Source organism: Nycticebus coucang, chromosome 17 (assembly GCF_027406575.1).
Source record: "Nycticebus coucang isolate mNycCou1 chromosome 17, mNycCou1.pri, whole genome shotgun sequence".
Lineage (NCBI taxonomy): Eukaryota > Metazoa > Chordata > Mammalia > Primates > Lorisidae > Nycticebus > Nycticebus coucang.
In genome coordinates this window covers 74,194,100-74,219,258 of record NC_069796.1, presented here as the reverse complement: position 1 = coordinate 74,219,258, position 25,159 = coordinate 74,194,100, and the positions used below count along the sequence as shown (strand labels likewise).

At 45.8% G+C, this 25,159-nt stretch overlaps 1 protein-coding gene and 1 non-coding gene across 2 annotated transcripts in view; one reads left to right on the top strand and one right to left on the bottom strand.

Moving 5' to 3' along the window:
• The window catches only part of KCNIP1 (potassium voltage-gated channel interacting protein 1), a 396,149-nt gene that overhangs the window by 327,586 nt on the left and 43,404 nt on the right, over nucleotides 1-25,159 (bottom strand). The gene's annotated exons all lie outside the window — the stretch shown is intronic.
• On the top strand, nucleotides 11,019-11,144 carry LOC128569436 (small nucleolar RNA SNORA11). The gene has a single exon (XR_008375382.1). It is a non-coding gene; the product is annotated as a small nucleolar RNA SNORA11 (small nucleolar RNA).

The following is a 25,159-nucleotide window of genomic DNA, read 5'->3' as shown; positions in this document are numbered from 1 at the left end:
CTGGCCCCGGCCAAACTGCAATAACAACAAAAAAAATAGCCGGGCGTTGTGGCAGGTGCCTGTAGTCCCAGCTATTCAGGAGGCTAAGGGAGGAGAATAGCCTAAGCCCAGGAGTTGGAGGTTGCTGTGAGCTGTGTGACGCCACGGCACTCTACCAAGAGCGAGAAAGTGAGACTCTGTCTCTAAAAAAGAAAAAAACAAAAGAAAGAAATTGAGAAAGTGTTAAGTCCTGCAAAAGAGTGTGCAGGGAAGGGCAGCTTGCGTTTGCATTCGAGGGTGTGGTGAGGGCCTGTACAGAGGTGCCTTAGAGCTGAGATCTGAATGACAAGGAAGATCCAGGGGAGGAGGGCTGCAGCAGGTGCAAAAGTCCAGAGGAAGCCTTGAAAGAAGCCAGAGTGTCCCGACAAAGTAGAGTGGTAGGGAAGCGTGAGCAAGTGTTGGCAGGGGGCGTATCACAAAAGGCTGAGGTCCATGGAGAGGAAGTTGGCCTTTATTCTAAGAGTGGAAGCCATTGGAGACTTCTAAGCAAAATGACTTGATTTCTACTTTAAAAATATTACTCAGGTTGCTGAGGGAATGATGGGTTCAGATAGGCAAGAATGGAGGCAGGGAGGCCAGAAGGAGGCTGTCACAGTGGACAGGTGAGAGATGATGGGGATGTGGATTAGGGTGCTGGCCCAGAAATTGGGGTCATATCAGTATCCCCTGTCCCCCACTCCCGGCCCCAGCCCAAAGGACTCCCTGTTGTCTGAGCTTTGCTCTAGCCTTCACCTGTCTCCTTGAAGCCATAAAAACGTCTGCCAGATGGAGTCTGAGAAGCTAAACTGAAGCAGTACAGCTGACCTAGTCTGCTTAGCGCCCATTCTTTCCCGTGCCCCTGTGATTATCTAGTTAAGGTTTCACTGTGTAAGGATGTTTGTCTCAGGAGGTTCCGAGGAGGCAGTCACACATAGATAATAGGTATTGTGATATTGGTAGAGTAAAGGTTACTCTGATGATACAGTGTTTTCTCTAATGATTCTCTCAGATATTTTGTTACAATGAAAATCACCTTTCTATTGTGTAAACATTTTGCATTGTTAAAATGGAGACTACTTCGATGTTACTTCCTACCAGAAAAAGTTAAAATTGTCTAGGTTGGTTTCCCTGTATTTCATTATTAAAGTTATTAGAATTGTAACTGAGGCTACTGAATTGAGAGGCTACTCTCGCCGTTCTCCAGGATCACTGGCCTTCTGATGCATAAAGGTAGTTTGGACCTATCCCCGTCTCTGCATATTGGCTGACAGGGACAGGTGGCCAGACCCTCTTCATTCGGTAACACTATCATTGCCAAAAGGCCTAAGGTGTGTGGAATCTGAAGTTGTGATGCACGCTTTGTCCTGAGGCAGCCTTGTGTGATGTGCCAATGCTCAGACACACTTGGGTTCAGTTTCAGACCCTGTGACTTACTATGGGACTTTGCAAAGTTATTTCATTTCCACGGCGTCAGTGTCTCTAAGGCAGAACAACAATGCCTCCTTGTAACAAGGATGACATTGGAAATGGCAGCCCAATGGGACTCATGCAAAACAGCCCATCCATAAATGGTGGCTTCCTCCCTGCTTTCCATTTCACGTCCCCTCACTCACTCTCCTGCTACCCAGGACTCAGGGAAGACAGGAACCCAAAGAGCATGAAAATTTCCTGGTAATGAAAATGTCAGTCACAGAAAAAGAGAGCTGAGTGCTGCTGTGACGGCGGTGATGGCAATGAATGATTTATGTCCAGCGTAATGGTTACATAAGCAGCTGTTACATTTTAAAAGCATCATACAAACAATATGAAACATTTATTTAAGTGGTTCTACACTATGGGGAATTTGATTTAATCAGTCTTTATTTCTGTTCTCATTAGAATGAAGTCTGGCAACTCTAGTAGACAGCCCTACCTCCATTCAGTAGCTGGAAGCTACTGAAAGCAAATATTTTTACTGTGCTACCATTAAACATGTATACAGCACCCGGCTCCCCATCTGGCCTGAGGGTAGGAAGGGAGATATGGTGAGTTCATGCAAAAATCTCTCACAGAATGAAGTAAGAAGAACCCCTACAATAAACAGAATTAATAAACCATCTGAAGAGCTCATTTGAGAATGGCGAGTTCACTGATTCATAAAATTTCTCTGGATGCACTGTTAGCTGTTGGTGGGCAAGCAGAGGATTCTCTTGATCTATTTTTAATCTTTGCTATTCTGGGCCAAGTGGGATTTTTTGGTTTAGTTTTTCTTTTGAATTCTCAGATTATCACAATTTAGAAATTAGAGTAGGTGCTGAGAAGGCCTTCTGAAGATAATGTGACTTATTTGAAATTCCACCAGGATTTCCTTGTATCATATCCCCCAATTCAGGATTGGGGGTTCCCTGTAGGCACAATGGGCACCCCTGGGGGTTTTGTTGTATTGGTGATGTTTTATTCCTTAAAGCGGGTGGTGGTGCCTGGATATCTTGCATTAGTCTTTGTATCTTTTTGTGTGCCTTAAATAGTGTATAAATCAAATTGAAAAAATAAGAAATAGAAAGAAATTCACTGGGTATTGGAATCTAAAAGACAAAATGTCAGTCTTGGCTCTGCTACTGTTTTTGTCCATGTTAGGTTTGCCTTTCACCTTTTTAGTTTTCCTCTCTCTTGCAAAAGGCAGGACTAGAGTGGTGTTTCTTCTTTTTTTTTTTTTTGGTTTTTGGCCAGGGCTAGGTTTGAACCCGCCACCTCTGGCATATGGGACCAGCGCCCTACTCCTTGAGCCACATGCGCCGCCCAGAGTGGTGTTTCTTAAAGTGTGTTCACTGGAGCGTTTTCCAGTAATAGGGACTTTACCTAATAAATGCAATCAGTGTAACCTGGCTTTTTGTACCCTCAATGAATCCCCAACAATAAAAAAAAAAGGAAGGCTGGGGCGGTGCCTGTGGCTCAAGTAGTAGGGCGCTGGTCCCATATGCCGGAGGTGGCGGGTTCAATCCCAGCCCCGGCCAAATACCACAAAAAAAAAAAAAAAAAAAGGAAGGCCCTCACCTGATAGCCCTTCAACTGTGGATTTCTAAGCTTCCAGATTAAGTAAAAATAAATAAATAAATAAATAAATAAATAAAATTGTTCTGAGGTTAACTAAGCCTGGGAAATGCTGCACACTCTCTTGCCCTCAGGGAAAGTCAGAATGCTAAAGGCCCTGAGAAGTCCTGTAGCAAATACGTCTGCTTTGTTAAATATCTATTCTTTTTTTTATATATATTTCTTATATATATATATTTTAGGTAAAGTCCCTCTTGCAATCAGGTCTACTAGGCTGGGCGAGTACCACGCCTGTAATCCTAGCACTCTGGAAGGCCGAGGTGGGTGGATTGCCTGAGCTCAGGAGTTGGAGACCAGACTGAGCAAGAGTGAGACCCCATTTCTAAAAATAGCCAGGTGTTGTGGTGGGTGCCTCTAGTCTCAGCTACTCAAGAGGCTGAGGCAAGAGGATCTCTTGAGCCCAAGAGTTTGAGTTTGCTGTGAGCTATAAGGCCATGGCAATCTGCCCAGGGTGACTGAGTGAGTCTCAAAGGAAAAAAAAATATTATTAGGTACTAACATTCTGCAAAATAGTCCTTAGGACCTGTTTTACTGAATTATGTCAAAAATTCTTTTTGATTCTAGATTCTTGAAATCAACAATTTAGACCACCTTCCTGCCTATGGCTGAGGCAATTTGTAACCTTCCCGGGAATAAACCAGACACCACCTCCCCCATCCCCTGCCTCTAGGTTGTCAGCTGAGTACCTTTCCCCTCCTTCCTGCCCCTCCCGCTGCTCCCACTGCCCAGGACTCTTCCATAGCCACTGGCTGAGATTCTTGGATGTCTGTCTCTCCTGGGTCTTTGGCTCCTCACTCTAGAAGTATAAATTGCCCAGATCGTATCTTGCTGTGTACAGATGATAAAGCAGAGGAACAGAGAGGTTGTGTGATGGTGACAGTCACCCAGCTGCAGATGGCAGAACTGGGATCAGAACTAATTCCCTTCTCATCCATCTCCAACACTTTGCTTTACACCCAGTTTACATTCTGCCTTGTGGGTGAATGTGCCGGGTCCTGCCCCGGGGCCAGGGTGCTTTGAGACCCGCGAAACTGGCAGCTGTGGACGGGGGAAAGTGAAGGTAAAAGTGGTGAGAGACGAAGAGACAGGACACACAGAATAGAGTTTTAAAAGGTGGGACGCAGGGGACCACCACTAGCTTGTGGGCCTTCAGCAAGTAGCCCTGAGTGCTTATTCCATCCAGCTTTTATGGAAGGCTATTTTCTTATTTAGCCGAGAAGATAAGCTGAGGAAGGGAACAAACATGTCAGCAGTTTCTCTGAGTAAGCAGGTTAGTTCTTATTCTACCTATAATCGTTAACGTTAAGGGTTTGGGCAGCCTTGAGAAATCCGGAACCTGAGCCTTGTGTGTGGGCAGCCTCCTGCCTGTGGTCACGCACACAGAGCCCTTGGAGGAAGTTAGACGCCTCTAGTTTCTCTGTGGAGCAGACGTGGTGCTGTCAGTTCTCCTCTGAAGAATCAGTGGGGAAAAGGAATTTCCCCCTTATCTCCACCCAGAGGTGTTTCCCTCCATGGTTAGGGTACAAGCCCTCCTGCCTATTTCTCAAGGCTCAGGCTGTTCCCTTGATCTCTGCCCTGGCCATATACAAATCCCCATAATGGGTACTTGTTTCTGGAAGGTGTTGACTATTGACTGGGCAGGGGTTGGCCTGGTTAGTGTCCCTTCTCAGGCTTTGTACCATGCAGCCTCTGCTATGGCCATTGTTCGTCAGAGTGCTTACAGACCCAGCAGGGGTGTTTGTAAGCTGCACCCCTTACAGGCCAGGCTTCCAGTAAAAGCAGAAACTGCCCAGACAAGTAATTCAACTGTTATGGTAAAAGTAAGCCAGTTATATTGTTTTTATTCTGCCTTGCCAGCTCCTTTCTCTGTTTTCCCTCTTCTCTGGGGGTGCTTTCCCTTGCTGAGAATGGGGTCTTTGGTCCCCATTCTCCCTGCATGAATGTTCCTGATGCTATTTCTCTTGCTATTTTTCTAGGCTGGTTTTGCATGTCTCTCTTGGAGGGACTCTAATCTCTTCAGAGGCAAAAGTCGTGTCTGTGTCTGTACAAGACCTAGCACTACCCTGAGGACAGCATGGTGCTGAAAACATTCTCGACTGCAAATCACTGAATGTCCCGACTCTTGTTTCCCAGCCCAGCCATCTCAGCTCTAAACACACCTCTCTAGAGTGGTATAGTCATAACGTTTATCATTTTATTCACGCAAAGTTGTGTTCAAAACTGCCTCTCGAATGTGGAGTAATTCGGAAGTCTGGAATCACATCAGCCCTAATCAATTATCCTTAATCAATTATTCACATTGGAATTGGTTAACTGAAAGTTGAGAATAACCACACCCACCCAACTTGGGTGATGAAGAGTCAACTTGGCAGATGCTGTGGTCTCAATGTTTGTGTCACCCCACGTTCATATGTTGAAATCTCATCACCAGGACCCTGATGTTAGGAGGTGGAGCCCTTGGGAAATGATGAGGATATGAGGGTGGAGCCCTCACAAATAGGATTAGGGCCCTTATAGGATAGGCCTTGCTGCCTCCACCAGGTGAGGACACAGTAAGAAGGTGCCATATATGAACTAGAAAGTGGGTTCCCACCAGACAGACACTGAATCTTAAGTATGGATTTCTCAGCTTCCAGAACTGTGAGAAATAAATTTCTATTGTTCATAAGCCACTTAGTGTATGGTATTTTGTTATAGCAGCAGAAGAAAAGTTTTTACCATGAACTCAAAAGAGGCTACATAGATTTTTAGGGAGGTTCTCTTTACACAACCATGCGGTTAAGTTAGTTGTGAAAGAAAAGTATAAGTAATTATTTTAAACATGCATTCTGAAAACCAGTATGATTTTCTGCTAAATCTTTTTGCAATTAGGAAACGAGAATGCACATGGCCAAGGTTTGCCAACAGCGAATGTAAACTTGAACTTGCTCTGTGGGAGTTGTACCTGCTCTTGGAACGTCCTCAGCAACAACGCTCCCTCCTACCCCAAGTTCTCCTGTCTGGGGAGCTGATCCTGGGGTGGATGATGCTGTTACCCCAGACACAGATGGTTTTCCTGAAGAGGAATATGTGTCCACCAGATGGCAGTGTGCCTGTGACCTGGTGGGGCTGCTGGTTTCTGCTCAGCCACAGCCATGGCTAGACCTGTCCAAATGGTAGACTCTAGCCATACGCGGCTATGGAGCCCCCGAAGGGTGGCTGGTCCCTGAAAGATGCTGTGAGAATAAACTTCAAAGACTGATTACAAGAGAGAAGAAAGAGGAGGAGGAGGAAAGGAAGGAGAGGAAGAAAAAGAAAAAGTATCTCATGAATAATTATCTTATATTGGTTGCATATTGAATAATACAACACTATTTTGAATATACTAGATTAAATAAAATTGATATGAAAACCGATTTTACTTGTTTTCTTTCCCTAGAAAACATAATATTACATATTTGGTCTCATTATGTTTCTGTTGGCCCGAGAAGTGAGACGGGTGAGGAGGGGAAGCTGCGTAGAGCCAGCGATGAGAGTCCTGTGCAAAGTGGGAACCACAGGGCCGTAGGCAATAACCACCACCTGGTCTTACATTTCGTCTCCTTCATTTATTTTGGACTTGTGCTTAATCATTTTAGGTATTGCTTTCTCCATCTGGAAACAGGCATAAAAATGCTGCCTTCTCATAGGGGTGCTGGGAGGGTTAGATGTAGGACGACCATAAGTTGTGGTCGGCTGAGGCCCCCATCCTAGGGCAGTTAGTAACAGCACCCCCTGCAGGTGCAGGATTTTGCCAGTTAAAGCAATAAGTGGCAGGTCTCCCTAGTTAAATGAGATTATGTGTATTAAACACTTGGGACACAATTTTACGTATAAAAAGATGACACAATTCAGAGATGGAAAGTGGTGATTTCCTTGTCTACAATTCCACATAATGTCTGACTCTGATCTTCACTTCTGCTTGAAGCAGAAAACTCAGCCCAGTCATTTTCAAGTAAGTTAGGTTATTTCAGAATTATATTCAAATCCAGAATTCTGTCTCCTCCCTTCTTTTCCAAGGGTAGTGTCTAAGTTGGAGAAGGGGAGTCTCATGCAGGTCACAGCATAGGGCAGGGAGGGCATATTTGGTTATCTGCTCAGTTTCCCCTCTGTTCCTCCACCTCTCTCCTTGCTTCCCCCACTACCGATGACATCAGGCTCCTGCCGTGGCCCATAGCTCCTCCTCCACTGTGTAACCCCTGACCCTCGCTGGGGTCTCTGCCTCTGCATCCTCCTTGGGGTTGGCCATGGCTTTTCTTTTCAGAGGTTGACATTGGAGCTGACTCTGTTCCTCTCTGTCTCAGTTCCTGTCTTCTGTTCTCTGAAACAGGATGACTTTTACACTGTTGAGTGGGAGGATCCATTCATTTGGTAACCAGGCAGACTTTGCACCTGCTCTGTCCTAGACTTTTTGCTAAACTCATGGGGTGTGGGGATAAATAAAAAGGGCTGTTTCCCTCAAGGAAAATATAGCCTTAACCAAGACACTCAACCAAATGGCAAGTAAAAAATGCTCACTGCCAGGAAGGAAGTGTGAATAAAAGCCTTCAAGACTGGGGAGGAAGGACTGGTCACTATGGGAAAGGAAGCCGGGCTGGGGAACTGGTGAGGATGAGCTAGTGTGGAACAGTCTCGAGGAGCTCCTGGAACTGTGGAGGGACAGTATCCACTGGAGGGACAGTATCCAGTGGAAGACCCAGTGTGAGCAAAGGCTTGGTGGCGGACTGCATTTTGGGGTAGAATCAGTGGTTCTGTTTGATTGGGGGAAGGTTGTCAATGGGGAGGAAGGGGACACCAGGCTGAAAGCTCTTGAACGCTCTGGATGAAAAGTTGTGAGTTTGGGTTTGGTGCCATGGGTAGCGTTTTTGAGTAGGGGAATGGATGTCATCAGAACTGTATTTCAACAACCCTTACCTCAAATCACAAGTTACACAGACAGAGGAGGGCAGGTGGGGGCCAAGGGGACCCAGTCCAGAGGCCCGAAGGAGGAAGGGGGCTGGAGATATGGTGGAAAGGGGCTGTTTGCAACCAGACACAGAACAGCAGAACTTTCATAATCCCTATATCCGAGAACACCAGGGAGGTGCAGGTTGTAAGAACCCAGAAAACAAGAAGGTTGTGCAGAGCCAGACGCCTTGAGCAGGGCAGGGCTTCTGTCAAGGTGACCTCACAAAGAGAAGCAGGTAAACATCCATCTGCTAGCCCCGTTGGCCGACCGTAGATGATGATGAACAAATGGAAAGCTGCAAAGCTCCCATAGTCTCTGATGTCAGGTAAGAGGCAGCTCACTGATTCCCCAGGAGAGAATGATTTCTGGCTGTTTATTCTTTTATTCAATAACTTTTATTGGGTTTTTTCCTTATTACAAGTGTGGTACATGTTCATTGCAGAGAAATTAGAGGTTACAGACAAGTAGCAAGAAGAAATTAAAAATCAGTGGGAATCCCACTCTTCAGACGAAATCGCTGTATCCAAAAACTCAACTGTTGTGAACTTTTATGTTAAAATATATAGTTTAGATGTCTTTCCATGTTGGTAGCTACCAATAGATGTCATTCTGATTGCTACTTTTACATGGAGGCACCACAGTTTATTTAAACAGCCCCTCTCTGTGGAGAGTCTCGTGACCCTCTGCTTCCTGTCAAGTCTCTGTCCCTGCGGCTAAACATTTATACTCTTAGCTTCAGTTCCCAGCAGTGGGATTGCTGGGGCAAAGGGAATGCTCATTTGAAAAGGTATTATTACAACACACTGTAGCATTCATTTTAGAAAAGAGAATATTATTTCAGGGTCAGGGTGGGGACTTCCTGGTTACACCTTAGATGTTTTAGAAGCCTGAGCATCCTTAGTGAATCTGGGCAAATTACTTTACCTACTGGGCCTCAGTTTTCTTGTCTGTAAAATGAGGGTGAAGATAAAGGCGTGCCCCTCACAGGGTGGTCGGGAACATCCTCCTAAGGAAAGTATCACCAGAATGGAAAAGCAATATCAGGCACACTCGATGCTAATATGAAACCAGTAGGTGAGCAGCTACATGCTCACACGAGAGAAAAACACGATTAAATTCAAGGAGCGGGCGAGGGGAGAGAAGAGAGGGACGAGGGGGAAGGAGAAGGGGGCTTTGTCTGCTCTCACCTGACAGGCACAGCTTAGGGGCATAGGGCACAACTCCTGGGGGAGGGGCTCAACGGCAACTTGAACTTTACCTAACAAACACAAACAATGTAACCTAATCGTATGTACCCTTATATTAATCTAAAATTTTTAAAAATAAAAATAATACAGTACAAAAAAGTTAATAAGTACAAAGTGATTGGAATAGATTATAGAACATGATAAGTATTTTTTTTTTTTTGGCCGGGGCTAGGTTTGAACCCGCCACCTCCGGCATATGGGACCGGTGCCCTACTCCTTGAGCCACAGGCGCCACCCGATAAGTATTTTTTTTTAACAAAGAGTTACCTGTTACTATTTCCGAAAGTCATCTTCCATAGGAGACACTGAGTGCCTTAATGTTCTCCATGTTAAAGGCAGAAATGCAACTTTTTCTTGAAGACTTTTAACTCCAGCCCCGTCGTAGTACTAAAGTGGAAAGCAGGAAGGCCCCTGGGATAAGGCTGAGTTAACACCCCTAAGACCTGCAGGCTGGCTTAACAGGGAATAACGTGTCTCTTCAGTGATCTTTCCTCAATATCGCTTGTTTAAGCTGACGTTTGTGAGGAGCTGGGAAAGGAGAATCCAGAGATTCCCCGTCGGGGTTGTGCTTGTGGGCCTGGGCCTACGTAGCTGACTGAGGGCCAAGCCATGAGGGTTAGGGTTAGGTTAGCCACCTTCTGCTCAGCATCGAGCTGCTCACGTGGCTTTGCCTACTGGATGGAAAGACTTTCTCACACTGAGGTGTGGCTTGGGAGTCACACCAGCTCTGGCTTCAGCCTTAGGCATTCAGACTGGGTGACAGGAAATGAAGAGAGTGTGGGCCTCTCTTAGGAGAGTGGCTGGGTGCAGTGCTGACGCCTGTAATCCTTGGACACTGGGGCAACTGGGAGGTTTCCAGAGGGCCTGCTGTCACTCTAGAAGAGCTATTGCCCCTTGCCTGGGCCTCCTAACTGGGCTCTTTCGGTTCTCAGAGCTTTCTCCTCCAATTCCCTCCTGCCCTCTCTGGCAGCCTTCCATTAGACACACCCATCCCTGCCTGTGAGCTTTGCAAAGGCTGTTCCCTCAGCCTGGAATGCTCTTCCTCAAACTTCTTTTGGCTGGCAACTTGGTGTGTCACCTCTATCTATCCATTCAAGAATTTACCAAGGCCCTAGGGACAGAGAGATAATCAAGATAGAAAATGTTCCTCGTGCAGCTCAGTCTATAGCAGAAAGAAGCAGACAGCAAACAAAATATGCTTTAAGAAATTAGGAGAGTGGCTGGGTGCAGTGCTGACGCCTGTAATCCTTGGACTCTGGGAGGCCAAGACAGGTGGATTTCTTGAGCTGAGGGGTTGAGACCAGCCTGAGCAAAAGCGAGTTGTGGTGGGCATCTGTAGTCCCAGCTACTCAGGCTGAGGCCAGAGGATAGCTTGAGCCTAAGAGTTTGAAGTTGTTGTTAGCTATGATACCATGGCACTCTGCCCAGGGTGACAAAGTGGGACTCTGTCTCAAAAAAAAAAAAAAAGAAAAAGAAAGAAAGAAAAGAAAAGAAAAAGAAAGAAAGAAATTATCACACTGCTCCTCAATGAAACTGGGTCAGACGATGGTGACGGGGGCTTGATGCTGATTTGGACTGCATGGTCAGAAGGCTCACTGAGGAGGTGACATTAATCCTGAAATTGCTCAGAAAGAAGAAACCAGCCAAGTTTCCCAGGGAGGTTATAACAATGGTTCTCACCCTGAGCGATTTATCTTAAGATATTGTTGCAGGGGGCCTGAAAAATGGCTCCTCTGTTTATAACACACCCCACAGAAATCCAGGGTCATTGTGATGAGGGGCACAAAACTCGTGGCCTCCCTATGAACAAATTCCCTACATGTGAAGAAGAAGAAGAAAAAAATTATGAAATGTATGTGGTGGGTATAGGGCTGGTCACTGTGTAATTCTTTCAACTGTACTGTAATGTTTTAAAAATTGCCTAATAAAATACTGGAAAATTAAAAAAAAGATATTTTTGGTTGTCACAACTGGGTGGGGGGAGGTGGGGTGTAGCCTCTCATATCTAGTGGGTAGAGGTGAGGGATACCGTTAAATGTCATAGTGCACAACAAGGTTCCCCCCACACACACAAAGAATGACGCCACCCAGAATGTCAGTAGTGCCGTGGTTGAGAATCCCGGGCTCATAAGATTAGGGATCCAAGGATGGAAAAAGATTAAGAAAGATAGGAGGGAGAGACAACCAGCAAACATGTAGACACAAAAGTAGCACCAAATTAGCAGGAAAGCCCTTCCCAGCTTCCACGGACCCCATCTCCTCACTCAGAAGAACAATGAGACGATGCCTGTCCATGTTTTTCCAACTAACAGTCACAGTGTCTGCTCACAGAGAGTGAGAAAAAGAATGACAAGGGATAAAATAGTATGTGTAAATTTAACTATAGTACAACATTTATGAACCATGAACATTTATGCAGAAACTGAGTTTGTCATTCAAAATTCATTCAACAAATATTTGCTGAGCATCTACTAGGTGCGGACACAACACATGGAAGAAACTTCTCCCCATTTCCACCTCTCCCCTTCCTCACCCCACACCGAAGAAAGAAACAGCAGAGTGGAAAAAAATCAGAGTAGGTTCAAAACATTAATTTGTACTCCAAAGAATGCTCATCAAATTTTTAGTTGAAGAGGTCAAGTAGATTTTGATAGAGAAGGGATCGTAAATAACAATTTCTTTCTTGGCAACGCCTATGTACTCTTATTTTATGTTTCTGAAACTTGGGTCCATCCAATAATCAACATCTATCATTAACATAGACATTTTCCTGAAAAGCTTTCAGTAGATTGATTGTATGTCTCACAGTGCAGAGTATCTTTTTTAAAGGAGAGATATTATATATGACATATAGACGCCAGGTCCTCCTCCTTTGTCTGAGGCAGACATTACTAATCTATTGCAACACTCTTAACTGGATTTACACGACTGTGAACAACCTCAGTGTTCTTCCCATTGTAGGGCTCCTGTCACTCTGTGCCAGTAGATCTTAGTTGCAGGGAGGATGAAATGGATCTGCCTTCTGTGCTGATTCTTTTTTACCTTAGGTCATTTTTTTTTTTTACCCATTTTCCACTTGGTGCCATTGGTTTTTTTGTTAAACTTCTAGTCAGGAACAGTAGCAGATTCAGTTAGACAAGGTTAGGGGAACTTGCAGGAATCATTAAGGGCTGTTAGTTGTTGATTTCTTTTTTTTTTTTTTTGTAGAGACAGAGTCTCACTGTACCACCTCAGGTAGAGTGCCGTGGCGTCACACGGCTCACAGCAACCTCCAACTCTTGGGCTTACGCGATTCTCCTGCCTCAGCCTCCCGAGCAGCGGGGACTACAGGCGCCCGCCACAACGCCCGGCTATTTTTTTGTTGCAGTTTGGCCGGGGCTGGGTTTGAACCCACCACCCTCGGCATATGGGGCTGGCGCCCTACTCACTGAGCCACAGGCGCCGCCCCAGTTGTTGATTTCTTTATGGGCTCTGAGTCAGTGGATGTGTTTGGGGGTGGCTGGGCTAGTGGAAGGTGGAGCAAAGCCTGTGTTGAGAGGGTCCCTCTTCTTCTTTCCCGTAGCAGGCCAGGAAACCAAGGATGCAGCCAAGACACCATTTGTACATAGTTGTTTATCAAAGTCATATATAAAGGGCTGGACATGGCAGAAATGGGAGCCCTGGACCTGAGGGCAGGTGGGGAATAAATTGAGCCCTGAGGCTGACACTGTAAGTGGTGTGGAGTCCGCCCTCTATTCACTGTCAGTTCCTGGTTCCTGCAGGGAACATTTCTGGAAACTTGAAGCAATGAGGTAGGGCTGGAAACACTTCCCAGGTCACTTTCCTGAACTCCTCATTCCCCGTACCCTGCTGTCACCATCTCTGTGTCTTAAGTAATGCAGGGCTCAGCCCCTTAGGCACATCTCTTTCCTCTTTCCTCACGATTTCTCAAGCACCAGCACAAAGCAAAATAAATAAAAACAAAGTATCTAGAAGGTTCTACTCCCCTAGGAAATTCTGCTACAATTCAGATCTCTACTTGAACTTAGACTCTGCAGACAAAGAAAATGAGGTTAAAGGAGCATCACACTGGCACCAGTAATTCTGGCTGGGGTGGCGGGGCTGAGGGGTGGTCCCAAGCTTAGGGAATTAACTTTAGGAAATGTCCCCATTTGTCTGTTCTCACACTTCACTTTCCCTATTTTCCCTGGTGCCTTCACTCATGTAATCATATGTGATGCTTTTCGACTTCTAAAAAGCTCTGATGTGACTTAATTCTTGAATTTTTCACAACACTGTGGGACATAGTTCTAGTACTAGTCCCACTTTACAGAAGAGGAAACTGAGGCTCAGAGAAGAGAAAGGCCACACCCAGGAAAGAAATATCGGTGGCTATTTTAGACATGAGTTCATCTCTTCTGACTGGAGGCCTAGAATCCCTTTCCCGTACAAAACAGCTGTACGCAGTGGTGTAAGCACTGTGACATTTGGTTTTGGGTAGCTATGTTTAGAAAGGTTTCATTATGACAGGAAATGACCCCACTGAGAGCCGAAGCCAGCTGTGATTAGTTAGAAAGTGTCATCACAGCTGTGGCTCCTGACTCAGGCCAGAAGGGAACAGAGAGACCTGGGCCAGCCTCCAGGAGGCCAGCCTGCAGGGAGCAAGGGGCTCTCCTGGCCTGCTCCCTGGACTCAGGCCCACCATCTTCCCACGTCGTTCCTTTGTCTCTTTCTTCACTGAGCACATACTCCGTGTTAAGCACTGCTTAGCGATGGGGATATAGCCTTTGTGCAAAACAGGCAACTGTGGCCTCCACAGCTGATGTTCCAGCGGGTGCATGGGTGGGGGTGTGGGACGGATGATAGGTCAGATACGGAGCGTGTCAGATGGTAAGAGGTGCCGGCTGCCTGGGGTGGCAGGTGTGTGGTGGAAATGGGGAGTGCAGGAAAATTTCAATAGGGCGGTCAGGGAAGGTCTCCCTGACAAGGGGCATTTGAGCAAAGATGAGAAGGATTGAGACACAAGACCAAGGGGGGGGAAGAGCATTCCAGGCAGAGGGAACAGCCGGTAAAGAGGCCCTGAACTGAACAACAGCAGGAAAACAGCAAGAAGAGGGCGGCGCCTGTGGCTCAAGGAGTAGAGCATCGGTCCCATATCCGGAGGCGGCAGGTTCAAACCTGGCCCCGCCAAAAAACTGCAAAAAAAAAAAAAAAAAAAGCCCGGGTGTTGGAGCCGCCCGGTTGCTGTGCCCTGCACCACTAGAGGGAGGGACTCCGCATTCTGTAGGATCTCCTGAAGGGGTTTTATGTTCCTTTGTTTGTTTTTTTTTGTTTGTTTGTTTTCTCTGGACTTGTTCAATATCCTTGGGGCAAATGTCCAGAAAGAAGTCAAATTTCTGGATGAAAAGATTCGCATCCTTTAAATAGCAGAAGTTACTTCCTGAAATCTTCTCCTATACCATTTGCCTGTTTTCCTCGTCAGAAAGCCAGATTAATCTTCCCCAAATCAAATTTTACCTCTTGCTGCTTCTAAGTTCAGACACCTCAATGGCTGCTTCCAAATTGCTAAACTTTTGGCCTCCTGTCATTCAAGGCTTCCTCCTTCTGCTTTCCCCACCCCCAACTTCTCCCATATTTTTTCTTGCTATTCCCCTGTACAGAGTCTGCTTGCTTCTCCAACAGATGACATGATGCTTGAAGGCCTTGGAAAAAACAAAAGCTAAGAAAGCTTGTGGTGGTGGGGTCACAAGACAATTGGACTGCACTTGGTGGTCAGAGGCTCCATAGCCAGTGGTCCCTGTAACCCGCAGTTGCTCCCTTACACCTTCTTATTCATTCATTCAGCAAGCGTGCACCATTACCTGCTATGGCAGGCTTTGCCTCAACACTGGGGACACCACAATGCCAAAGACTGGGCCCCAACCCTCAAGATGAACTCTTTCTGGAGCTTTCCCTGTTTCTCCCTCTGAATCTGTCCAATTTCCCCTGTAAGATTCCCTTCCCTGACCACCCCAGAGCCCATTCAGCTCCCTCCGGCCACCTCCACAGCATGTAGTCTCTGCCTGTGTTTGGCACTTGGCATTCATTGGTTTATTCACACAGTAATTTTTAATAAATTTAGCAGGGCATAGTGGCTGACGCCTGTATTCCTAGCACTCTGTGAGGCCAAGATTGCTTGAGCTCAGGAGTTCAAAACCAGCCTGAGCCAAAGTGAGACACCCCCACACCCCGTCTCTACTGAAAATAGAAAAACTAGCCAGGGGTGGCAGGTGTCTATAGTCCCAGCTACTTGGGAGGTTGAGGCAGGAGTTATCTCTTGAGCCCAAGAGTTTGAGGTTGCTGTGAGCTACAATGATGATACAGTATTCTATCTAGGGCGACAGAGTGAGACTCTGTCTCAAAAAAATAAATAAGTAAAAATGAATAAATAAATAAAGATGTTTCATCTCTGTTACTAGACTGAAGCCATGAGAAGGCAGGGACTGCATCAAATATTAAATCTCTCCAACTCTCTCTGAGCCTAGAAGATTATCTGGCACTTAGTCACTGCTTATTGTGTATTAGTCTGTTGAGGATATGATTATGTCTCATCTCTGCCCAAAAAAGAAAAAAAAATTGATAAAATTCAAATTCCTTGGCTTGGCATTCAAGGCCTTTCCTTTATTATTCTACTAGGTGTCACTACCTCCAGGAAGCCTTCCAGGAATGCTAATCGCAGGTTACTGGACAGCCAGTGCCCTACAGATGTGTATATAAGTACACATAAAACAGAGTACCTGTTGGCATGGTGGATGGGAACTTGGTCTTTGAAGGCCAAAGACAGTTCCCTCAATTCTTTGAGCCTCAGCTTCCTCATCTGTAGAATGGGTGTCATAATTCCGTTTGCCTTCTGACAGGGTTATAGGAAATGCCATGAGAAAAAAGTGAGCAGACTTGGCACCCATAGCTCAGTGGTCAGGGCGCCAGCCACATACATTGAGGCAGGTGGGATGGAACCTGGCCCAGGCCTGCTAAACAACAGCAATGACAACTGCAACAAAAACATAGCCAGGCATTGTGGCAGGCGCCTGTAGTCCCAGCTACTTGGGAGGCTGCAGCAAGAGAATTGCTTAAGCCCTAGAGTTTGAAGTTGCTGTGAGCTGTGATACTACAGCACTCTGCTGAAGGTGACATAGGAAGACTCTGTTTCAAAAAAACAAAAAAAGTGAGCAAATGCTATGAGAATCTCTAGTACCCTGCCAGGTCAAAGCTGCAGGAGATTAGCACCAGGCTTCTCCTTGGCCACGTGACACATCTGGGTGCTCCTTGAGGGCAGCACAGAGCAGGCTTTGTTCCCCTCTGAATTCACAGTACCGGCTGGGGTTTGCGACAGAGAAGGAGTTTAATACTTATTGGGTGGGTGACCATCCATATTTGGTTTGAAAGAAAATCTGACAAATACAATCATCTCTCATCCCAGAAGAGCACTAAAAGCCCACTGGTGGGGCATCAGGAAGAGTTACAAGGTGGAAGTGGGGAGTCACACGTGGGGCCCTGGTACTTTCATTGAACCACCCTCAAAATCCTTCTGGCAGATAGACTCTTTAATATTGTCTTTTTTATCCTGATCCAAATAATTTATATGTTTCCATTCTAATTTAATTTTCTCCCTTCCTCCCAAACCAGAGCACTTTGCCCACAGAGATACTAGCCATTGTTTGCATTTATAGTATCCTTATTAATCCCGCCCTGACCTCTGTGCTCAGAGCTCAGCCTGGGGAACAACTTCAGTTTCCTTTCCACAGGGCCTATTAAGTGCCTTTCTTTTAATTGGTCCAAAACAGAAGATGAGCTAAAAAAGAAAAAAGAAGAGCCAGTTTTTGATTTCCATTTCCAGTGCAGACAGATAGGCTGGGGACCTGTACTGTGTCTACAGTCCCTGGTGTAAGGGACCCAGGTGGGCCGCGCCAGGCAGACTGACGAGCCAGGATGGCTGGGGGAGTGCTGGGCCCAGTGATGGCTTTGCTCGGCCTTCTGATGGGCACATGGGAGCTTAGAGCAAAAGCACATAAGATTAGAAATTACTGTAGATTCCAATTTGACCTTTAAAAGTGCCGGTCAAGTACCAATATGACTGTTTTGGCTACTTCCTACTCGCCTTTGTTTGCTAGGCTTCAGGCACCCATCCAGCTGCTTTCTGAGTATTAACCCCTTGAACCCTCACAGAAACCCAGTCGAGAAATACATCATTGCCCCCATTTTACAGGTGAAGATACCTAGGCGCAATGAGGCTCTGCAACTCAACCAAACCCCCCAGCTCTAAGCAGCAGGCAGGGCCAGGACTGGCCCAGGTGAACCCTTTGTGGAATTGACATAGGCATCCTATTCTGGGTGGAGGCCCCAGGAACCACGGCTGAGTGGGAAAGGCACAGGCTGGGTGTCAGCCTCCTCGCCCTTACTATCTGGATCCTTTGCATGGGGTGTAACCCACCCAGCCCTACATGGGAGTCCTGGTAGTGCAGGTGAGAATGGAACCCACACTGGTTCTGGAAGGAGCCCCACCACAGGGGTTACTGTGTGTGTAACCCCTGTGTACTTCTGCCTCTATGAGCTTATTTATAGGGTTTACCCTTAGAGCAGAGGTGGAGGATGGAGAAGTCATCCAACCTCATTGATTTGCTCTTACAAAAGCAACAGGACATGTGAATTTACACACTCGTTGACAGCCCAGATCTAAGCCCTTGGGGCAACTTTTTGAGGTCTCAAGACCTGGAAGGGAGGTTCTAGGGGAGTCTCTTTATGGATGTAAGTACATTCCAAATCCACTCCCAGCCAAAGAGGGCACTGATAGCCCAGTCAAGTTTGAGATTTCAGTGCCAGGGAATGACAGGAGAAAAGGAATGGCCGTCTCCAGTGTCAGACAGACTTACATCTGTGCCCCAGATGCACCTGTTACCTCCTGTGTGACCTTGGAGGACCTTGGATGCTTCAGTTACCTGAGTCTGAAGATGAGCAGTCACTGACTGTTAGGTGCCTAAAATAGACTCTCTCCCCACACTGGCCCCTGCCCCACCAGCCTCCCCTTCTGCTCCTAGGCCTGCTTCCCCATCCCCAGGTGCTCCAGGAGGGAAGTGTTTGCAGAGCAGCATCCCCTCCAGCACCTTCATTTTTACTTAAATACTTGCACAGAAAGATCCACCTAGTGACTGAACCTTCACTCTGCTTCCTTTTCTGTGTGTTCTTTTTTCTTTTCAAGTGAGATTTTTTTTTTTTTTTTTTTTTGACAAGGGCTATGGTGATAGCTGAGAAAGTTTTCTTCTAGAAGCCGGGGGACATTTATAATACATTCTTTCTTTATCCCAACAAGAACTATCAAAGCCCCAAAACCAAACAAAAAGCCCTCAATCATGCCAATTCCTTCCTCTCTTGACCAGGGGAGGATACGAATGCACCTGGAATTTGACTACTTTTTCTCGGAATTTGACTATTTTCTGTCTCACACAAGTTGCAGGTTCTGGGAGCAGAGAGGAATAAATGTGGTTCTGCAAGGTGTTTTCTACTTTCTGTTTTGGAGTGTGGAATAACTCTTCTTACACCCTCAGAAATCACAAATACTTGGCTCCTATTGAGTTACATGAGCTTATTTGGTTATGGAATGTGTGTGAGAGCACGTTACAGACCAGGATCTGGGCATTATCTGCCTCCAGTGGCCCTACTGTATTTAACTGAGGACAAGATCCAAAAACCTCTTCCATAGCAATTTTCTGCCAGCCAATAATTCTAACCTCTTTCCTTTATCTAGTACCCATCTTTCATCCAGCGATTTCTCTCGCCAATTAAACCATCCACCACTGACTTTGGGAGGAATTTCAAGATGACACCAACAATCCAATGACTGCAACAAGAACTAGCATTTGAGTTTTTATATGAGTTATTCTAAGCCCACTACTCACAGCATCTCCCTTACTCTTTCCTAGAAGCTAGAAACTATTTGTCTTCCCATTTTACCCATGGGAAAATTAAGGTTTATAGAAATTATGCAACTTGTATTAAGTCACCCAGTAGAGCAAGTTGTGATTCAACACAGTGCATGACTTTTGAAGTCCACCTCCCTAATTAAGACGTCATTGCTAGTGAAGGTCACTTTCACTGCTGTATGGAGAATGAGGCAATGTTTTGAGCAATGGTGTAATTTATACCTCCTTAAAACCACCATGACATGTTAGGAGCCTGAGAAAGAATGTGATATATTTTCAGAGTGGGAACTTGTCCTATCCATGATGTCTCTGAAGTTTTCCCTCCCCTCAGGAAATACGAGGTCTAGCTGAGAAGGTAAAACTAGCAAATGCAAAATGGAGAGAGAAACTAAAATGATAAACATTGAAGAGCATGCTTTTTGAAGTGCATTTTGTAGAAATGTAGTTCCCTGGAGTATTAATGTACCTTTTGAAAAATATTCAGTGGTCACCTTTCATTTGTGAAGCATTTGATTGAGTACTGTTCATTTTATTTCTTTACTGCAGGACTTCTCAGGACATTTACTTTTCCAACCTGCATGAAACTTGCCATTCTACATTTCCTTAATTGCAAGATGCTATTGATTGTAAGATGATTCATTTACCCAATGACTACTTTCTCAGGAAATAAACATTTTGGGGTTTAATATATATACAATTGACCTTCAAACAACATGAATTTTTGCACAAGTTCACTGATACCTTGATTTTCTTCTGCCTCGCCCCCAACCCCCACTCCCTGCCCAGGCAGCAAGATCAATCCCCTTCCCTTCCTCCTCCTCCTCAGCCCACTCAGTGTGAAGACAATGAGTGTAGAACTTAATGATGTTACTTCCCTTCAGTGAATAGTGAACATGTTCTCTCTGCCTTGTGGTTTTAATAACATCTTTTCCTCTAGCTCACTTTTTTATAAGAACACAGTGCATAATACATGTAACATACAAAATATGTGTCAATCAACTATTTATGTTATTTTGGTAAGGCTTCCAGTCAATGGTAGGCTATTAGTCATTAAGTTGGGGGGGAAGTCAAACGTTATTCAATGGCATTTTTCAAATGGATTTTCAATGGCCCGGGGAGATGATGCCCCTAACACCTGTGTTACTCAAGGGCCAACTAAATATATATCAAGTCTAAGATGCATGCTGATTTCCAAAGTATTAATACATGGAAGTCAAACAAATTTGTGATTATGCAGAGTTTCCCCAAATCTTAGGATCAGAGAGTCATCTTAGGCAGGACTGGTGCTCCTCGGAAAAGTCTTTGGGAGCTGAGATCACCAAGGAGACATCAGAGGAGGCAGTTGGCAGTGGGTGGTGAAATCTGGGCAGGAGAGGCTGAAGGGGAAATGAGAAGGCAGGGAGTCGGGTGTGTGCTGGGGCAGACTCAGCACTGCCTCCTGCCCCAGGACTGTATCCCACCTGACTCCCAGTCAGGAAGGGGCCTGCAGGGAAGACAAAAAGGATATTCTAATGATATGCCCTCCTCAGGCTGTCCTGCCAAACAGAATCATTAATGCCATTAGAATTTCTCGTTGAAATGATGCACCAGGCACGGTGCTAAGAGCTGCAGATAATACAGGGGACAAGTAGCCACAACCCCTACCCTGGGACCTCACAGGTTGTTATGGAGATAACAAACCAGCCGTTTCAAAGGCCAGGCATGACTGTGACAGGAGAAATATGTGTGCTGTGAGAACCCACAAGAGGGTGTCCCTCTGGACTGGGAAATGGTCAGGGAAGGCTTCCTGGAAGAAGGAGTTGTTAAGAGGAGGTCTGAGGATGACAGGCAAATGAATGATATTAGCAAACATTACCCTCGATGTTGGCGTAGAGAGGGGGCATTGGAGAAACTGAGTAGGTGCCTGGAGGCAATGGGGCTCAGTGAAGGAAGAGATGGGAGAGGGTCAGGTCATGTAGGGCCTTGAAGGCCATTGCAGGACACTTGAACCTTTTGGGGCTGAATGGCAAGAAGAGAAGGATGTGGATGTGGGAGGACTGAGAAGCAGCTTCTCTGGGTGAGAGGGCCAACTTTCAGGCAGTGCTGCCTTGAACAAGCCACTTACCTCTTCATGCCCTGGTCACTTTTTTAATTCAATGCATGCATTTATTACTACTTGCCATTTATTGCCAAACTCCTTGCAATAACTCTTTATGAATTATTATGTCAACTTTAGACATAAAAAAAACAAGGTACAAAAAGGTTAGACAACCTGGCCACACTTACAAGGCCAGTATTGGATGCGTTTAGGTGTGTTGTATTCTGTGACCTCAAATGCTATTCACATAAACTCTCCCTTATCTGTCCGAGTACCAGTCCCTTTGAGCTCAAGAGAGCCCCTTCCAAGTACCTGTAATTTCTCATGAACATACCCCACATTGCTTCCACCAACTTATGAGCCCCAATTCCCCTCATGTTACGGCCTAAACATATTTAGAAACTCTAAGTTTGTAATCTAGAAGAAAAGCATAATAACCATGAACATAATTATTTATCGGATCAGTTAGCCTGCATTTTAAAACCACGAGGAAATGAGGAAGAAGAAGAGAAAACGGGTAAGTTTTGAAGAAGCAGAAGAGGTTTCCCTGGCTGGGAGGACAAACCCAGGGAAAGCGAGGAGGGAGGAGGTATTGTTACTTCTACTCTCTGTCCATCTGCACGTGGGACCAACCACGGTGTTGCCAATCACGGGAGGTTTTGTGAGAATCACCTGGAATCATGATTGAACAGGAGCTGGTACATAGGGAGGGGCCAGAGCCATCCTGGACAGGAGTGCATCTCTGCTGCCACCTGTTCCCAGCTTGGAGACTCATTGTCTACTCTCTAATAGACAAGAGGTAAAAGATGGCAAGGGCCTGGGTCAACCACGAATTGACCTTCAGAGAACAGTGACCACAGACACTAATTATTGCCCAAGGAAGGGCCTGCAGTTGTGTTTCCTTCCAGCTGACTGCGTAAGGGGAAACCGGGAGGTCCCAGGAGAACACTTGCATCCAGGCTTCTGCTGAAAGTCTTCCTTCCCTCTGTAGTTGGAGTTTACTAAAGCAACCTGGCAATATCCACCAAGAATGTTAAAAACATTTATGCTTTGTTGGCTCCACTTATGGAGCCTGTCTCACGGAAACAACCAAAATCACAAAAATAACCGTCTGCATAAAGATGTTCTGTATAGGCTTAATTATAACTGGGAGAACTGGAAGAATTGTGGGACATAATCTTTATGTCCCACAATTGGCAGATGCTTAAGTAAATTGCAGCTTATCTACTATCAAACCACTATGCAGACAGTAAAAATAATGTCATGAAGGCTTTGTATTAATAAGGTAAAATGGTTTTAACACAAGCATATATTAGAAAGGAGGGGCTCAGCGCCTGTGGCTCAAGCAGCTAAGGTGCCAGCCATATACACCTGAGCTGGCGGGTTTGAATCCAACCCGGTTGCAAACAACAATGCCAAACAACAATGACGGTTGCAAACAAAAAATAGCCGGGCTTTGTGGTGGGTGCCTGTAGTCTCAGCTACTTGCGAGGCTGAGGCAAGAGAATCGCTTGAGCCCAGGAGTTGGAGGTTGCTGTGAGCTGTGATGCCACAGTACTCAACCCAGGGCGACGGCTTGAGGGTCTGTCTCAAAAAAAAAAAAAAAAAGAAAGAAAGTAGGAGAACTCAAAACTTCATGCAGTCACAGTAGATCACAAAAATGGCCACAGTATTTTGCAGGTCCTCCATCAAGAGAAGAGGAGAGCTTTCCTTGCCCCTTTGAATCCGGGCTGGCCTTGTGATTTGTTTGGATCAACAGACTGCATATAAGTGACATAATGTAAGTTCCAAGCTTGGGCCTCAAGAGGACCTGTAGCTTCCACTCTTCCTCCTGCTCCTGGATCTCATCACCATGAGAACAGGCTTGTTCAGTCTGCTGAGAAACACAGGGCACAGTCACACACCTGTGACCCCAGCTGAGAGGCAGCCCACCACCAGACAGGAGGCCATCCCGAGCCAACTGATCACAGATCCGTGAGTCAGCCCACCTGAAATCAGCCCTGTCTCTAGCCCAGACCAGAGGAACAACCCAGCAGAATCATGAGCCACGGCTGCCACTGAATTTTGGGGTGATCTGTCATGCAGCCACAGATGATTCACACAGCAGTCTATGATGATAATGATGTACAGAAACATGATTTACAGAGGAAAACCGAATCCTAGAAGGGAAGATTCCAAAATGCACATAGTACATTTATTTAATGGGGGGATTATAGATGATTTTTTATTTGTTTGAAAATTTTAAGGTACGCTTAAACTATTTACAATAAAAAAATACACATCTTAAAAAGTGAAAATTGAAGTTTAATTTTCCTCTCCGGAGAGTTCTATAATTCAAACCTCTGGCTTGTTTGCACTCAGAATTAGGACCTCATCATCAATCCCCTGCCCACGGCAGATGTTGGGGGAGATTTAAGCCAGGGTCCGCAGGGTAGGACCAGGTCGGTGGGTTCTGGAGGGCAGTCCTGGTTCCACTCTGCCTCTTGCTCATAGGCTCGGAAGTAGGAAGTTTGGGGGCTGTTTCCTACAGGACCACATCTCCCCTCTCTGCATCCCTGTGGCATCCACTGTCCATGCAGTGTAGGCAGCCCCACACCAGGAGTTACCATGGCTTCACCATGTTCAAAGAGCTCTGTAACCACAGCCAGCTTAGCAAGATGAAGCTGGCACTGGACCATGAAGTGTTGAACTCAAACTATAGCCCCTCCTTCCTGCCTCCTGCATCCATTTCTTGGGCACTTACTATGCATCAGGGCTGAACTACACCTGGACAGTCAGAGATGAACTAGCCCCAGCCTCCATCCCACAGGGGTTTTGGCCTTGTGGGTGATACCTACATATTCAAAAGCCAGTACCTCCCAAAGTGAAGATGGCCACTTGACTGTTCAAACTGGGACACTTTTGAGAATAAAAGGGGAGTAAACAGGGCCTTCCCCTGGGGCTAACCTGTGATCACACTGGGCCCATAGCCCAGCCTCTTCACATGGAGCGCCAGCTGAGAGAACAACTCAGCAAACCAAAGCAATTTAAACAAATTAAAAAGAGAATCACATTCATAATTCACAATTATGCTTCTCATATTTTTCCTCTGAATTTTTCCTAACTGCAGCTGCTCCAAAACCCCTCATGTGTCAAACAGAAGAAAATTTTCTAGGACATCTGGCCCACATGGATTTCCTTTCTCTCTTTCTGCCACCGCCTCCCCCTCTGGCTCTTACATCTGTGTTACCTCTCTGCCTCCTGCCAACTCTAGCTTTCTCTACCCATTCTCTGGAAAGAGATGAAAGAGGGAAGGAGAAGCTGGGAGTCAAAGGCAAAGCACTATTTGGGGCATGGGGAAAGATCAGGGAGGCCTGGTAAATGAATCCTACCACATGCCTTCCCGGCGCACACACACAGAGAAGTAACATACTGTATGTAAAATCTGGTGACAAAACAAGCCTACATGAAAAAGGGGTACCTAATCAATCTAACTCTTAATAAATACTTACTGAAGTATGACTCAAAGGCTCTGTGACATTGATCAAATCATCTAATTTTTCTGAACTTCAAGTTCCTCTCCTGAAAAATAAGTGAGTGAAAGAATGGATTATATGTATGAGGAATAAATGCAGTCAACAGTTTTGTTTTGTTTTGTTTTTGCAGTTTAGTGGGGGCCAGGTTCAAACCCGCCACCCTCAATATATGGGTCTGGTGCCCTACTCACTGAGCCACAGGTGCCACCCCATATGAGGAATGAATGAATGATACTGTGGCAGCTGTGGCCCAGGTGACCAACCTCTTCCCCAACAAAGTGTGATGCTTATGCTGAGACGCAGCTGCCCAT